General features: G+C 46.3%; 1 protein-coding gene across 3 annotated transcripts in view; it reads right to left on the reverse strand.

The window, feature by feature from the left end:
- The window catches only part of LOC135386212 (poly(rC)-binding protein 3-like), a 417,863-nt gene that overhangs the window by 213,533 nt on the left and 189,290 nt on the right, over window positions 1-15,040 (reverse strand). The window contains exon 1 of one of the 3 annotated variants that reach the window (XM_064616023.1): window positions 13,733-13,997. The exons of the other annotated variants lie outside the window; for them this stretch is intronic. The gene's annotated coding sequence lies outside the window, so the exon portion shown is untranslated. Of the gene's footprint in view, window positions 1-13,732; window positions 13,998-15,040 lie in introns of those variants that run through there. 3 annotated transcript variants of the gene reach the window in all.

Below are 15,040 nucleotides of genomic sequence, written 5' to 3' on the forward strand. Positions count from 1 at the left end.
CGAACACTATGACGTCATTTGTTTACAAACAGGACGAGGTCTATTGTAGCCTTAAAATTCCCCAACTTTCCCAGGGTTACACTGACTATTTCAAGCGAATTCCCTGACCAAAACAAACGGGAACTTGGTGCCTCCTGCTATGTTTAGATACAGATCCTTCATAAAACAGATAACTTATTCGAGTATTAGTGAGGCAGCCCTACTTTTCAGCCTCTGAGCTTGTCGTATTGGCGAAGTCCTACTCGCGGCAACGTTGCTGCGGTGTGACCAATTCAATCAGAACTTACGATTTGCTGCGCATCGTCACGACACTTGCCTGCGATTTTCCCAGACTTCAGCCGCTTTTTGGCAAATTCCCTGACAATACCCTGACTTTTCCAGTCACATCAAAATTCCCTGACAACCCCCGGTTTTCCAGACTACTACCTACTTCTACCCGGCTGGTAGACATCAAAGTTACGTGTACAGTGATGCCGTAATGTAATGGAGCAATTGTAATCGACATAATGTGGAGGAATTTCCGCGCATCCCCATTTTTTTTTTTCTTGATCACATCGCATCACATCCACATCGTATCACATCACATGGAGCAATTTTTGGAGCATCGAAATGTGCATTTTGAAGCACAATGGAGCAACAAAATATGCATTTTGGAGCAAAAAAAAGTAGGCGTTTTGGAGCACCCAAGTATAATTTTCCGAGTATCTTGGTTCAGTACTGCCAAGCGTGGACTTGGCTTGGCTTGGCTTGGCTTCGGGGGATCAGAAACGTCGCCTTCAAGCGGGCATATGCGTTAATTAGGCCGGCTTGGTAATCGCGGTGCGGCAATTTACTGTTGTATGTAAAAATCACGTGGGATTACGCGCGAAGGAGATTCCCGGCAGCGCAGAAACACACGTGTAGCATCTCTAATAGGAAAGACAGAGTATTCCGCGGAACGGCGTCAGCGTGTGCTCGCGTTCGGTTACATTGTCTCCCTTACCAGTGCGGACAAAGTAAGGTCGCAGACAGCGGGGTAGAAATCCTTCACGTGAAGTTCCAAATTTTCTGGCGGAACGAGGCCACACGCCATCAATGTATATGGCCTTGTAGTTGAAAAAAAAAAAATAATAATAATATGCACGACCGTTGTAAAATAAATGCTCTATTTCGCAACTTTTTTTTTTTTTTTTCAAGTGATCCACAATCGCCGCCTGCAATATCCCTAACTTCTCGTTTTGGATCAGTTTCGAGCTATAATGCAGATAGAGAGAGAGAGAGAGAAAATAAGCGAGTGACATTCGGTTTCGGTTTCTGCACGGTGAGGCAAGGATGAGCCGTCGCACCTTTGCAGGTGCCACAAGGGTGCGCGGCGGAGATAAATGAGATTGAGAACTGCTTGAGGCCTACAGGAAAGTACTCAGCAAGTTTTATCAGCTGGGTTGCCTTGCAGAACAGAAACTACAAGTGGCTAGCAACGACGTCGAGGCAACGAAAGCGCAGGCTATAAAATAAAATATAAATATATATATACATATATATATTTTTCCCCCTTTTTTTTTTCTAAACGTGCAAGGGTATCGGGTATAAGGTATTTGAAACGTTTTCTCGTACGAGGTAGCAATTTGTGCTGAGCAGAGACATAATGAAATCGTACATAATAATACAACATGCGTACAACATAATAAAAATAAATAAGAATAGGAAATAATTAGCGGCGAATTTAATCGAAATATTCTGCACGGTTGACCGAGCATCCAGGTTTGGGCCCAGAGTGTCGCTTTAATGTCCGCAGAACCGGGGAATTTCGAATGATTTTTAGCGACGTCTCCCTCTTCTTCTTTTTTAAGTTTTAGGAGAGGCCAGCCAATACTTGCCTCGCTACTCATTTAAAAAAAATTCACCCAGACACCTAACTCCCTTCAGAGCGATTCCAGGACTTGCTGGAGCACGTGCAACGCACTTGCATGGAACTGCGGTCTTGGCCTCTTTCCGTCGTGCTGCCAATCAATGCGTTGGCAGCCCCCTCTGCATTGACGCCGAAAAAAAGAAATGAAAAAAATAGAACCGACTTCAGCTGACGGGACACCGCGACCGATTAGTCGGCTGCGCTACGCTCCGTCTCTTCCCTGCGCTCAGCCAATCTCTTGCTGCCACCTGCTCTTCCACATTGGATTTGCCGTTCGTCTCCCCTTTTGTCTCTGTGTGCTGGTGCTTAATTTCGTCTGAGCGTTTCCTGCCTTCAGAATGTTGGCGATTTGGAGAAACTCTTTCTCTTTAGTACCGGTCTTACTGTCCGGTGTGGTCCGCACTCCTGCCCCCTGCGATACCCACACTGTAAACTGAAAAACACCCTTATTGGTGTAAATGGCTTGTCCTATAACTGACACCACTTTTTACACCATATGGTCTTAGAACACCCTTTTCAGAGGGTGTATTCTGTGTAAGACACCCTTTGAAAGGGTGCTTTTCCTTGAAAATGCCTTCTTTTGCACCCTTTAAACACCCTTTTAGGAGGGTGTTTAACAACTTTACACCCTCCTAGAAGGGTGTTTAAAGGGTGCAAAAGAAAGCATTTTCAAGGAAAAGCACCCTTTCAAAGAGTGTCTTACACAGAATACACCCTCTGAAAAGGGTGTTCTAAGACCATATGGTGTAAAAAGAGGTGTCAGTTATAGGACAAGCCATTTACACCCATAAGGGTGTTTTTCAGTTTACAGTGCAGGCTTGTGCGTAACGCGTTACTAGTAATTGCGTTACTTGTAATCAATTAGGTACCTTTTTGAGTAATTTTTCGAGTAATCAGTTACTTTACTGTCAAAGTAATTTTTCGAGTAATCAATTACTTTTCTGAGTAATCGATTACTCAGTAATTGATTACTTTTCCGGCAGGGATTAGCTTATCTTTCAGATGTTCTGCCCCACCCCCAAGTCAAGCCCCTGGTGCCACCAGCCTTTGTTGGGCTGTACTAGTACTGCTATAGCAAGCGGAAGTCATTGTAATAATGCTCTGAAATTTCAGAGTCTCTCTCCCTAATCTCTTCCTACACCAGTGTGATGGTACCTGAAGCTTTAGAGGTTTAGTGAGTCATGGGGAAGTTCCACGCAATGCTCTTCCACAATCGGGTCAACGTCTTCCCGGGCGATCTCCTTGTCCTGCGTGTTTTTGTTTGTCTTGTTATTTCAGCTGTTCCGCTGTTGAACCTTTTCTTTTTTTTTTTTTTTTCTGAGGCACACAAAGACGGTTATAAATTGCGTGAATGCGGAGTAACGACCGATGTAACGCGTTACTTTTCTACTCGTTACTCAATTACATTTGAAGTCGAGTAATTGGTAATGGTAATCAATTACTTTTTCCACAGAAGTAACTAACGGTAATCAATTACTTTTTTCGAGTAACGGGCACAAGTCTGGGCCGCCGATACCTCTGGGCGTGTCTTCCCATTTCGCCTATTCCCATTTTGCCTAATGCTTCTTAGCAGATTATCTCGCCATCCCTTAGCAGGTTCACCGACCTCGAACTGCAGGGGGTCCCATTTGGCCTAATGTATGCTGCAGACAGTCCCACTTCGCCTACTAATCCGTGTTACGTAAGAAAGAAGGCGGTCCTCTGGCATGCTGCCAAAAGTCAATTTCGGATCTTCATATAACTTTACATGCAACCTTGTTGGTTTCACTGAAGCATGAGGTCTGTATTTATAATTCATATTACACTAGGGTTTCTTCCCTCATCTGTTGGTTCACAAATATAGACTGTGCAAGAGTGAAAACATAGTTTTTATTTACATTTTTTTTAAATTAAAAGGGCAGCTTTGTTTTCTCCACTTCAAAATTCTTCCAAATTTGCAGCTCTACTCAATATACATTAGATGTCCCACGGCATCGAGGTACGACATCATGTCCCGTTCGCCATTCTGAATTATTGACTGCTCAATGACATTCTTAAGTAGCATCACAACTTTTTTATTAATTCCAACGCCCTACGCCGGCTTTTTCAACTGACCCTAAGTGATTTGGGAGAAATTCACAGCACACCCTGGAGGAGACTAGAATTTATACGACACTGACCAGAAAAGGAATTCCTGTCGGAAAATATTTCCGTGTATAACTCCCACCGTTAGATAATGCGCAGGCCCTCTTCAGAGCACCTTTTTACCGAATAACGCGCGCGTTATACACCGGAAAATACGTAGTTAGATTGAACGTGGGTTAAGGCGTCTCGCTCGGTGGTGTCGTGCTAACTGGGAGGCGGTGGGTTCGAATCCTACCACCGGTTGTGCTGTCTGAGGTTTTCCCTGGGTTTTCCGAAGACTTTCGAGACGAATACCGGCACAGTTCCCCCTGAAGTCTGCCCAAGACGCATATTAACCCCCTATCCCCCCACTCCTTCCTGCTGTCCTCTCTCCATCTGTTCTCATCTGTACGCCGCTCAGAGCCACCTCGCATCTCCACATAGCCACATCTCGCTCATAGCCACCTCGCCGTCGCTCATATAGCTTCGCGGCACTAACACGAAAGAAAAAAAAAGGAGTTAAATTAAACACGACTATAGTAACACCAGTTTCCATATTTAACATCGCTCAGGTGACACTGAACATGGCTCGAAGCCTTGTTCCATTCGTCATGCTGTCCATCAGGAGTCACTATGTAAAATGTTTTTGTTATATTTGTACATTATATTTACACCTTATATTTGCAAATGTAAAGGGTCTTTGTTTCGGACGACGTAAGGTAGTTGTCCGACGAGCACATTCATTTCTTGCACACGTCATCATCGGGTCGGAGCGTGTAAGTAACGCCCACTTGCCGACAGTCCCGTTTTGCCTAATGAGATTGCACGGCAGTCCCATTTCGCCTAACGGCTGTTACCCCTCCCGCCTCTTTAATCCGATAATCCGGGTTAGGCAAAATGGGAATAGGCGAAATGGGATGTAACCCCTCTGGGTGCTGGAGGTGTGAGGGAGAGGAGGTGTGAAAGTGAGCTTCTGGTTCTTCGCACTTCCCCCACCGTTCATATAAACCCTCTCTAAAGCACGCACTGTCCCTATTCTACTGTTTGGTGCGGCCTTCTACCTAGATAAAGCAAAATAAAGTTGCCGGTTGTAGTAGTAAAAATAAAGTAGAGTTGCCAGTTGCAAGAGTTGTAGAGACACATATCGCAGTGGTGGTTGCAGTTAGAAGAATACTCTGGTTATGCGTTTGCTCCGTGACTATACCTTGAGCATAGTCTCTTTTCACTAGGTGAGCAGTAATTCCTGCGTCAGTGGTTTATAATCGGTACATATGCGTGAAATATGGGCACGTTGCTCTAAGGAACCTCGTTTTCTAACAAGGGATTCAGATTATGTAAATAGTGTAAATAATCACAACCAAATTTTCAGTCGAATTTTGCCTGATGTGTGTACATACGAATGGTATAGATTGTGGATATTTTTAGCAGTTTGACATACTTCTAACGATAGTGTGCACGTGGAACATTTACGTCGTTATAGTGTTAGTGAGAAGCAAAGTGCAATTTGGGCAGTTACTTGTGTAATTAGATAATTATGTTAATAAAATATTCTGAACTGAAGCATAAGCAAGAAATGCAAGATTACCGTGGAAACAGGTAGCGCCCTGGCAGACCTCTCTTTCTAATAAATGTATATTCACCCCCCCCCCCAGATGGCGCCATAAGGGAACTGAAGATCGAGCACGTACGGTAGGCCCATGTCTATAGAACGGTTGAGACCGACGATACTGCGGAAACATGATACAGTGCACATAAGCCAGGAACGAAGTAAAGAAAGACAGGACAGACTGCCCCTCTACCGCACTGTACTAAGATACCAACGATTGCAGGCTTCCTATCTTATTCGTGTGGTAGGCGGCAAATACGCCCGATAGATCCGAAGCTGTGCTACAAAATATCTTGCAGAAGGAGTCCGACAAATTACCGAATAGCTGTGCAAACTTTGGTACTCGCAGCTGAAATACAGCGACAATTGAGCCTTTGTATGCAATATAAGGGGATAAGTCGAAAATCCCAAACCGAGAAAACTGCAAGTGAATATTTGGTGAAGTAATTGCAGGTGAGTTTCCTCGAATAAAACAAATGCAACATGCGTAACATATATGCATGTGTCTACTCCACATGCATGTCCCGTTAGCATCGTTTCTGGATGTGTGATTTAGCAGAAACTGAACAAAACCCAGGCGCATGACATATCCCCTTTTTCCATGTAAGACTGCAGGCACAGGGTTTTCGCGCAGGAAAAGAACAGTTTCCACGAGTCGGACTTTCACGGCGACTCCAGGACGGGCGAAGTTACCTTTGTGCAGTGGAGCAGCCTAGATCGTGATTATCGTGCTGCTAAACCAGCACAATCTTGAAAGTAATGTTCTGTATGGCCAGCAAAATATGACCTATTAGCATAGTGCACACGTTCTTCCGGTTATAACACCCACTAGCACTGCTGACACGGTCACGTGAGGTAGGAAGAATATGTTTTTCGCGTGGAAGTTGAAGTTTATTTCCGCATCGTAACAAAATCCATGGTACACCATTTGTATGCATGTGTATAGAAAAGGGACCTGACCTGGCTGTCCATCCCATCTGACACGCACGCATTTCCCGTTTCTTATCCTCCTATTGCGAGTCAATAAATTGCGATACGGTCCTAAATTTTCTTTCACGGGTACATAGTGGTATGTAGACGCCATTGCAACAAAAATACTAAAAAGGGGATAATTCGACTTATCCCCTTATTGCATACAGAGGTTCAATTGCGTCGTTACACATTGTGGGCAGACGATTCTTTCTCTGTGTCAGAGCTCATAACATGTAACACGTTAATATCTCGAAATTATCTCTTACAAATGCATCGCAGCTCGAACCCTCTGCAGATGTTTAGGGATCTTTACAATATTTTCTGAACGCGTTCGTATTGTAGTTACTCGAGAAAATAACACATTTCGTAAATGTCATTATTTTTGCCTACGCCGAGAACACATTCTCGTCGCCCAGTAGGCGTTTAGCAAGGACGCTGCCGTACTAAGCATACAAAATTAATTACCGTTGACAGTAGCTTCTTCCCGACACATGTGTATACATAATCTGTCAAATTTAGCTAAGCAAACGACCTGCAAGGCCATTTCAAGATGCGCCAAGATGCGCGTGCGGCGACACAAGAACAGGTGCATCTGTCGCGCATCTGTAGGTCTCGACGATGAACGCCTAAAGCAAGAAGATATATGGGTAGTAGATTTCTTGTTCGTTGCAAGGTCACGCTAGTCTCCGCGAGAAAAAGATACCGCTTAAGTTTACCTTTCTTTACCCTGCTTCCGCCGGGTATTCCTAAGGTAGGAGCTGCAAGGTAGCTATACCGACGTGATAGGGTACTAACCTTTGGCTGAATTAGGTTGCCTTGGTGCCCACTCACACGAGAGTGGTTCTCGTTTGTGGACCAGCATGCAGAGCCACACAACACAGGTCAACAGTCTATTCATACATGCGTTTTTTTCTTTCTTGCAACGGATTCGCATATCCGTTCCGTAGCAGTCTTATTCTCATCCGTTTTTCTGAACCCGTTAAGATTCGAATCCCAGTCTACACAGGTCCCTAAGCCATACGGTGAGCATCCTGATGCTATGTGGACAAGCTGGACCCGGAGTAGCTTGCCCAGCCGTGAGCGGGCTCACATCTCCATGTTTTTTTTCTTCTACCATCATCATCAGCAGCAACGTGGACACGTGAAACTGTCCACTGTTTGTGTGCGTCTGTTTTATAAAATGGAAAGTGATGACCACCGAGACTTAAAGTAGCACAGAAGTCATTTTTCACACCTTGTTTTCTTCCTATAAAACTGTAAGGTAGGCCAGTAAGATGCACCACGCGAAGTAATTCCCACCACAGAGATCAATTATCCCAGAAATTGAATTTAAAGTACGCCGCAAAAAGCGACCGTGCGCAACAGCGGTGGAGAGTAGTGCCAGCCTGTGATCTGCCTGGAACCTCGCGCTGACGCTACAAGGATCACGCTCGCTGATTGGTCCAGAGAAATGTCTGCTACTCCGCTGTCGTCTGCTACTCGGCTGTTCTGAAAAAGCACTACTCCTATTCGGCCGCTCCTTCTATCCACAATTCTCCGGGAGAATTGGCAAAACTAGTTTACGGCGGCAAATGGACAAGGCGCAGACCCCCACTGACCGGCAAACCACAACGAGTTCTCTCTGTAACGTCATCGATGACGTGGCATCATACCTTCTCCTCCTCGTTATAACCGGAGTGTCGAGTTAAGGGTGAACGCGCGGAGCCATGTTTATGCGAGTTTTTGTCTGGGAAACAAATTGCACACATCAAAACCTTTCGCGCTACTCGGTAAAATGACACACACACTTTCTTCAGACGTCTTAATCTGAATTTTTTTTTTTTTTTTGATAGCCCTCTGTAGTCCTTTAATGAGTGCGAATTGACGGGCGCTGCCACGACAGCCCAATCAGCCCATACTAAGAGCACTTACCTTCGCAGTTACGTCGAAGCTACAACAGGACACCATATATGATACGATCGACTAAAACTTCTCGCAACACTCAACTCTCTCTATAGATTCACCTCCGCCAAGAACGCGCCAACGCAGTCAAGAGACTGCTCCGACAAAACAACTACACAGCGCTGCCAGAACAGCGCCCGCGTGTACTATACTCCATCCTGGGATCGCGACAGGCGTGACCGCGCAGTCATTACAACGTACCTTGGCATCATCGCAGCGGCGTGCTTGCGAAACGCAGAAGCAGGGCTGTATGCGAGACAACAGAAATAAAGATGCCAGACATTGGGGGGAGATGAGGCCGTTCTATTATAACCCCTCCCCCCCCCCCCCCCCTAGTGTTCCCGGGTTCCGCACGTGTCGGAGATCATCGCGCATGGCCCCCGCGGTCTAGAAAACGGCGGCGACGATTATTTTTCTACGTCAAGTACGTGTGGGACGACCATTAAACAAGGGACTAGCGCAACGTCAGCTCTAAACTGCTGAGGTCGCGCGGAGATAAATTTATTCCCGCGGTTTGACGCTCGCGCGGTGTCGTGTTATACTTATACGTCGCTTGCGAAGCTATGCGGTCGCGAAAGAATGCCAGCGGAAGGGGACGGGCTAATCGTCATTTATGCACTCGTGCTTTGTGTCTCCATATCATCATCTCCCTCTATCGTTATCTCTTTGTAAAACCTGCGCGAATAATGTAATCGTGCACTCTTAAAAAAGGGTGTATTTTAACTCCTTTTTTTTCTGCCACATATATAACACCCCTTTGGAGAGTACAATTACGCTCAAAAGGGTGTCTCCTCACTCCCTCAAGGGAGTAGCATAACACCTTTTTCCCTGCCGGGGAGTAATATTACTCTCCAGTAGGGTGAAAGGTGTTATGCTACTTTCTTGATGGAGTGTGGAAACACCCCTTTTTTTTTAGGAGTGTGGAATGCGATTACGGCAAAAGACGGATACCAGAATCGGATATTAACGAGTTTTAGCGAATCGTTTTGGATCAAACGGCTCGCGAACGATATCGCCGAAAGCCAATGAGAAGAGTGGGTACGTGATGCAGAATGGAATCCTGTGGTTGGGCAGCGACAAAATCATTCGCGAACGATTTTCCCAACTCATTGTCAGATTCCTTCATGAACGGATTCTCCAATGACTGTCGAATAAATAAATATAAATGTGAACACGTAACTGTTGGAAACAACGGATAACCTGCTATGATTCGCATTTTATCGGCGAGAAACAGAAACATACTGGCTGACGTTTCAATGACACACTGGCGCAGCGAAGACGGAACGTCATGGATCTGATGGAGCTCGACGCTGTTAAAGAAGGAACAAAATGACACTTAGCATTGCTCGATCTTAGCATCTTTCTTTCTTTCTTTAATATGGGACAGTAGAGAGGTTAGCCAGGACAGGGCTTGCTACTCTATATTCATCAAGCAGTCCGTCAGGATACGCTCAGGAGTCAGCATGCAAAATATTTTTTCACTGGACGGTGTGAGCGGTGCGACGTGACCTTGGAGGCCCGGCCCGGCCCGATCTCCTGGTGTGACGCATCAGCATAGCGACAAGCCACGTGATGTCATTTGCCATCGAGAATTGGTGTGCTACGGACACGCGCGGGGCTACTTGCTACGTACCTTATACGTCACATAATGACGTCAGCATCGCTCATTCACTCTAGTGCTTTGAAAACAAACAGCCAAACGTAACATACGCAAGCGTTCGACGGGTTGTGTTACTGCATTAACCATCACTTTTAACAGCTTTTACACGAAGTGGGTAAATGACAGGTTATCCCTGAACTCCCCTACGCCAGACGAATATTTTTTTCCCCCCTGAATACTTTATCGGCAAGGGTGATAAGATGGTTCCTTCCAGTGCGGTCCCAAGTGCGAACATTCGCGCCCAGTCAAGCAGGTCACAGTTTCTTTATCTAACCACATGAACCACAGCACGGCCACCACTTGAACAAAACAGACGCGCCAAAGAACAGTTCGTCCGTGCTGGTTACGAGCGTCGGCCCCCAACCTGCCATCATTCAAGTCCCAACAGGAACATTTTTGCATCCAGCGTGTATGCAAATAAACAGCGCGTCAACGTTGTTGTTCCACAGTTTGCCTCACGTGGAAACAGTTTTCTCTCACTCTTCAAGAGAACCACGTTGTCGAGAAGCACCGCTTTCGTCCGTATATTCGTCCTTATATCGTCCCTCTGACATCGGTGATAGAGTATATCGTGCAATCCTTTTATCTTCCGGCGCAGAATGCAAATCTTTACCGTTGTAATTGCTCTGTCACGGCAGCTCTCCTTGGGATAAGTAATCGCTCCTCTCTCACATCGCCATTGCACGGAGAGGAACTGCTGTTCTGTTTCTCTCTCTCGTCTTACGGAACATACTCTCCATCAGTCAAGATTTCGGTCGCCTTTCTATTATCTCACAGTCTAAATTCTCGCGCCGTGCGTGCATTTTCTATTATCTCGCGGTAAATTCTTGATTCGTGCTTGTCACCCGTCACTTTCTCGGGCAGAGCGTGTGCTTAGGGTAAGGCAGTTCGCTGGTCATGTTTTCGTGAAATAAACGACTGATCTTGATAGAGTTCGTACTTCGTACAAGGATGGGAAAGATTTTAAGGAGGAGGGGGACAATACGAAGCGGAGCAGTACAACTACATCCCTTTACAAAGCTCAGAGTGATTACGAACTCCTCTCGCGTTCACAGCATGTTGATCCAGTGCACGGTGACTTGTTGTTTGATCTTTCCGAATTCTACATGCTCTCTTCGTGAGTCGGAACGTAATGTCTCCGAATCAGTCAAATACGTAAGCATCCGCGTGTTATTTGTCAGTATAAGTTGGAATTAGTGAGACAATACCACCATGAGTAACGCCGCTGTTCAACGCTGAAGTAACGGCGCGCTGAAGGGTTGATTATAATTTCAATTTCAATTTATTTATTTTTAGGTGCCTGCGAACAGCCGATAAAGGCCTGGGCCTAGCCGATAATGACACAGAGAAGGGAAAAACGTGACATAACGAGGGTTACATCGACGCTCACTGGTGTACTAATTTGTTTGCGGATCACATCATGTACACGTTACGCTTACCGAGAAAATACGCGTCAACTCCAATATCCGCGGCGACAGAAATCACGTACATATTCTTTTATAGGAGCACCGAAGAGAAGCTTTTTTCCGAACAGTACCTCGCAATAAATACGCTCATTTTCGTTCAACTGCGTTCTACACGGGTCAGAATTCCCTCCAAAATGACAACGTAGGTCACGGTAACCTACATTCACATCATCCGAAACGACAAAGGTCATGCATTACCCCTTCAGTTTGAAAGAAGAAACAGAAAGTACAGCTATAGGCACGACACACGGCATACACATACTGAAAAGAAAAGAAAGAAGAAAAAAAAGAAAACAGGGAGCGCGAAATAGTAAAAGAGAACAAGACGAGCGAGAATCATGCTGGAAAATTATACGTTTCATACGAAAAGCGCCCGTACACTGAAGGATTTTTGCAGGGAGCGAGCGAACGTACGAAACAACGGCACGAGAACACGTCCAGAAGAAAGAGAGAGAGAGAGAGAGAAAAAAAAAAAAAAAAGGAAAGCGAAGCCTCGTCACGACTGAACTAACAAAGTCGCAAAGGGTCACTTGTCAAACTGCGATGCCACGCTGGCTCGCGACACGAAAAATAAGTGACATAGAAATATGAAACGGAGAAAGATGGACAAAGGAAGGAGGAAAAAAAAAAAAAAAGTCTCTTTCGAAACATGGGTTTGGCAGGTTGTCAGGATCTCAGGGAAGCACACGCTCCCTCTCTCAAAGAATCCTTCCCGCAATTGCGGAGAGGCATCGGGGCTCTGTCGTTGAGGTTGAGACCGTGGATCGCGAGCGAGCTCCCGCCGGTTCGAAGCGGCAGACATTTGTGAGTTTTTTTTTTGTGGTTGAAACGAAAACAGCTGCTCCAGCCTCTGTGAGAACAAACGTTTTGCGCGGTTTTTAATTTGGTTTTCCGCTAATGAAGCTTCCCTCCTCTTTTTTGTGAAGTTTCGCTCCCACTTTTAATGAAGTTTCGGGGATACTAATGAAAGTTCAGGTACGCTGCTGTCATTCTCGCGGAATCTCGTTTCTTAGTGAGAAGGGATGCCCCTCGCTACATGAATTTCGTGCGATTATGACGTTCACTTTGTATGCTCTCTTGTCATAAAATCTGCTGTACTTAAACACCCTATCAGGGTTACTAGACCTCTCCAATCGTTCCAAACTGCACAGAGTTGGTACGAAAACGAAACTCTGGAGATGACATTTGCGACGTACATAAGAAAATAACCTTGCGAAGGGATTAAAAAAAAGTATGTATGACGTCGTACGTGATGAAGATTGGAATAGGTGATATTCATCGCCCAAGCTGCAAAAACAACAACAAGGAGGACACCGAATCCGACACTTAAGATTCATCAACTCTCGGCGGCAGACCAATACACCAAATCATCAAACATAAATCTTATACATCAATACAAACATTCTGAAGCATTATTTTCGCAAAACGAAAAAAAAAAAAAAAAAACGCCTGCGGCTGTACTTTCCTCCTACGACGTACTCAACTATTTGGGATACTAAAACATCCGCCGCAGTACAGTCTTAAAACCGTTCACGAAGTCTCGCGTCCAACGATAGAAACAACTGAAATTTAAGACGAAAAAAACAAAGAGAAAGACGAAAAATGAACCACAACAGTGTGAAGACATCGCACGCGAATTCCTCTCAGCTGCAGGAATGTGCAATGTGTCCTAACATTTGAAGCTCTAGAACCAGCAGTAGAACGATTCTATCTGATCAGTGGTGACAACATAGCGTATATGCTTGTGTTGGCATATTGCAATGTGGCACAGAGGCACTGAGCAATGATATGTATGCTGAAGATTCGAAGGGCATTGTGCACGGAAACTGGGTAATGGTACATGACGCGGTACAGCATTCGACTTCGACAGCAGACAATAATGCTTTCGTGAAGCCCTAATGAGCCAATCGGCTAAACGTGGTTGCTCGCAGCAGCTTCACGCGAACTAACTCCTCCATAAGAACGACAGCACAAGAAGTTTGAAAGAAACTAAACCCGTTTTCCCATACACAGCAGGAAGCGAGGCCCGTCGCATGGACATATCCAATCTCTCGGGTCCTTGAATGAGAAAGCGTGCCTGGACTTGGTCCACTCACCTTAGCGTCAAGTTCAGGAACGATGGTGCTTCGGTGTCCGGCACGACATAGAGCCACCGGCGGGGTTCGAGTGAGAAAGCCGAGTGCGGGCGGGTGGTAGTGAAGAAAGGAGTTGAGAGAGAGAGAAAACGCCGGGCCGCGTCCGCTGCTACCCGAATGGCCCCTTCACACGCTGGCTATGCTAACACTGACTACGCGACCGCACAAAGCGAGCGGGCGCGCGCGATGGTGGCGCCACCGTTCATCCCTGCTGCTCTTCCGCATCAATTCCTCCCTCATCATCCAACGCTCTCCTCTTCCGAATCCCCATCCAGGTGCTCGCGCCCCACGTGATCGCCTCTCCTCCCGCTGCACCTCTCGCGCATAGGTGCGCGCTCACCTTGAGTCACGTGACCCCAAACGTCGGCGCCTCCTCACTCTTCGTGTCGCTCTTGCGCGCGTGCGCGCGCGCCGCACCACCAGTTCCAAACCCTCACAACCACCGACGTCCCTGGAAGAAGGTCAGTTACGAAGCTCGCACCTGTGCTTCATACGGGTGTCTCGTCACGTGGAAGGTCTTCGAGGTCAGAACATCGGCTATAACATTTTACTTGAAATTTCAGTTTCCCAAAGGTGCATCGGTGGAATAGGTTCGTAGTGAGGGCAATGAAGTGAAGTTGTTGGTGGAATAGGTTAGTCTATCAAGTCCCCGAGTAGAAAGAGGCATTTCTTCGTTACATGCTTTCAAGGCGCGATGATTACATTACACAGCCATATGATACTCCAGGGAGAACATTAATCTCTAATAACTACCTCTGACGTCATTACCTAATGACAACTGACCACGACGAAGGGCAGCAAGAATAGAACAAAAGAACAGAAATGTTGTGACGTACCCGGTACTTTCTTGCCGGTGTCTTCCCGTTCGTTACATAACTTCCGTTCAAACACGATTTCGGTAGCAGAGTCCCATTTCAACGCAATCCATCCGACGCCTTCCAACGATAGTGCGCGCATGCCTCGAGTCACGTGATAAAAACGTCACGACAACACCCTCCTCTTCCAACGAGAGGGCGTGTGCACCCTGGCGGTATTTTACCAAAGTTGCGCTTTGCTCGCGCCCCTGGCTGACCACGTGACTTCTGTTCTTGCCCTCCCCGCGCGCCACCTTGAGGGCTCCCGCCACGCGGTGTGGATGGAAGGATGATTGCAGGTGATTGTCGGTTGATTTCGACGCGCGGAAAGATCGATGACTCCCGGCGTTCTGAAGGCGGTGCAATTTTTTTGCTTTCTTCGCTGGCTCTCCTGCGGTGTCGGCGCGCGCGGACG

This window comes from Ornithodoros turicata, chromosome 2 (genome assembly GCF_037126465.1).
Source record: "Ornithodoros turicata isolate Travis chromosome 2, ASM3712646v1, whole genome shotgun sequence".
In the NCBI taxonomy this organism is placed as follows: Eukaryota; Metazoa; Arthropoda; class Arachnida; order Ixodida; family Argasidae; genus Ornithodoros; species Ornithodoros turicata.